A 3,012-nucleotide genomic window follows, 5' to 3' on the forward strand; every position below is an offset into this window, starting at 1 on the left:
GGTAAGGGTGGAGTGAGTTTATAGAAAATGTTGGAGAAGTGATGGAATTTTAAGTAACTACTGCTTGAGGTGGCAGCCAAAGGAAGCCAAAGTCAATAGTTGTGACTTCTCCAGTTCCTCAGGGAGCCATGCTGGGGTAAGGAGGGGCTGCAGTTCATGTCATAAATACCATTCATCTCATTTGATTGTCAGCTGAACTTGGCAAAGGCAAAGAAGGAGCTGAAAGTCTCCAAATCCATTTAGCCTGTGATGTGTCCACCAGCAGAACAAACAATTGTCTCCAGGAACCACCAGGAGACTGGCACAGTCTCAGGCCAGTTAAAGACAGATTAAGGTAAAGATAAGCCCTTTCTAGGTCCTATCTTTACCCAGGTCTCTGTATGCCATTAGGCAAAGTTTTCCCAACTAACAACTCTCTCCAAGAGGAAATCCACTGAAGATACTGAAATCCACATTGACTCTGGCTTCCTTTGCCTGCCACCTCAGCAGTAGTTACTTAAAATTCCATCACTTCTCCAACATTTTCTATAAACTCACTCCACCCTTACCCTTGTCCTGCCTTCCCTCCAGTGTGTCACATTCACACTTAATGAAGCAGAGACTCTAGATGCTAGGAGAATAGCACAGAAAAGGTAACCTCTCTGGAAATCTTAAGCTGGCAGAACCCTTGGAACAAGCTCCCTCTTAGGACTTCATTATCTAGGCCTATGACAACATCTTTCACAGTTCTAAGAGAGACAATATGAATAGTAAAATTTTCCAGGCTCTGGAATCAGAGTCTGGGTTTAAATACAAACTCAGTATTTACTATCTGTGTGTCCTTGGAAAAGTTACTTTACCTCTCTGTGTTTCATTTTCTTCATCAACCAGCTATATTTTTCTTCTCTTCCACTTAGCCAATCTATGGGCTAAGGCCAGTGACTGCATTTTGCTCATTTTTGCCCTCTGGTAGCATATGTTTGATAAGTTTAATGTATCTAACTGTTCATTTTAAGGTTTAAGTTGGGAGCTCCAAACAGTGTGGGTCACTGGGGTACTGGAGAGGGAGAAAGGAATACCTGTGTGCTTCTGGCAGCTGTGCTGGAAAGGCTTTGCAGAAGTGAGGTCATTCAGGCTAGGATGGCAAAATCGAACATTTTAGAGGAGGTGACAACTGCAGGGGTTCAAATGATGTCATCAGGCTTCAGTCCCCTTCTCTTCACCTCTGGGCNAGATTATGGCAGAGTGAGATGGAGGTCTGCTGGAGTCCCAGTGTTTTTTCTTAAAGTACCCGCTCACAGACTTACTTACTGATGAACTCACTGTCTCTGAGCTTCAGTGATAATGCAGCAGTTTGAAAGTTGCCAGGCACATATGGGGGAGCAACTGAATTGTCTGGCTTCAGGGCAAGGGGTGGAGGGGTAGCTTACTCCCAGACAGAAGTGCTGGCAGAAGCCATTGTTCCTTTGATGAGCCCTCCCCCCAACCAGGATGCATGCACAGGTAGGTACCATAACTGAGTCTCCGAGCTAACATCATATTCCCTGCCCTGGTGATTCCCTGAGACCCTACCCCACCCAACTTGCAAGCCCACCCAAGCCACGTCCAGTGGCTTTTCCATACAAACAGCCTGTCTTGTCTCATGCTGCAGACTTTCTGAAAAAAATCTTTCAAAGGTTCACAAACCCCAAACATGCAGTATCTGTCTTCAGCACGCCTGTACCTCTTACTAAGCATCCCTGAGCCCAGCAGTAATGGCAGCCAGCCTCAGTTTGCAGCTTGGCCTCTTCCAGGCACCTTCAACGCCAGCAAAAGTGGCAACCATCTTCAGATAACTTTGTAGCTCATTCCAAGAGGCTCCAGACAGGGCACAGGCAGCATCTGACCTTGGCCTGCACCAGAGGCCCTCCCAAGAGGCCCTAGAACCAACACACCTGGTGGCCAGCTTCAGACCACATCAGAGCATCATCACTCAATCACCTCCAAAAATGACACACCCAAAGGGCAGAGTGGCAGGCCCAAGAGCCCCACTAAAGCAAATCCTGCTCTCTAGGGACAGCCCCTGCATAATAACTCCTCCACCATAGTCACAGCCAGTTTTCACAACCGATCAACCTATGTGTCAATCCCTTTCACTGATGTGCCAACAGGGATCAACTACAACAGGAGGGCACACACAACCCACACAANAGCATTGCTTGTCATCTGATATTTTGAGAGAAGCTGAATGTCTGGATTTTTATGTGAAATTGCCAATTTTTAAATGTTGAGAAAACATTGGGAAAGCCAGAGAAAACCTTGATGCGGGTCTCCAGTGTACTGTCTCTATAAATCCTTCCTGCTCAGCACAGCAGAGCCACTTTCCTGAACATGTCTGCTTCATATCAGGGCTAGGAGCTGAACGGAGACACAGACACAGGGTAAAACACAATATAGTGATGAATTATAATTTGGTTCTGCTACAAGTGGCAGAAAGCCAAAAGTAGGATAAGCTACTTGGTGTTGGGAGGTCAATTCCATAACATTCAGGAACTCAGGCTATTTCTACTTTATTCTCAGCCATTTTTAAAGCATGGCTTGTTTCTTATGACCTAAAACTGTACTGTCCAATGCAGCAGCCACAGCACAGATGCTCTGTTGAAATGTGGCTAGCCCTAATTGATATTTCAAAGACTTAGTATGATCAAAGAAATATATTATTAAACTTAATTTGTTTGTTTCTACTTTTTAAAATGTAGCTACTATAAATTTTAAAACTGTGTGTGGCTCAGCCAGCATTGATCTTAGATGAGAGCCTGAGCTCCATTCATCACATCTATCCAGGTTCTGACCAGCAGGAAGAAGAAAGGGCAACGAGGGGCATGCCCCTGCCTTTTAAGGGTGTTTCCTGGAAGTTGCATGCAGTATTCTTATTTATATCCTATAAGTTAAAACTTAATCACACAACCACATCAAAGTCAAAGAAAGCTGAGAAATGCCCTACAGAATTTGAGCACAAGCTACTGTTTCCACTTTATTTCCCACTACTATCTG

The sequence above is a fragment of the Hipposideros armiger genome, unplaced genomic scaffold (assembly GCF_001890085.2).
Source record: "Hipposideros armiger isolate ML-2016 unplaced genomic scaffold, ASM189008v1 scaffold_740, whole genome shotgun sequence".
Classification (NCBI taxonomy): domain Eukaryota; kingdom Metazoa; phylum Chordata; class Mammalia; order Chiroptera; family Hipposideridae; genus Hipposideros; species Hipposideros armiger.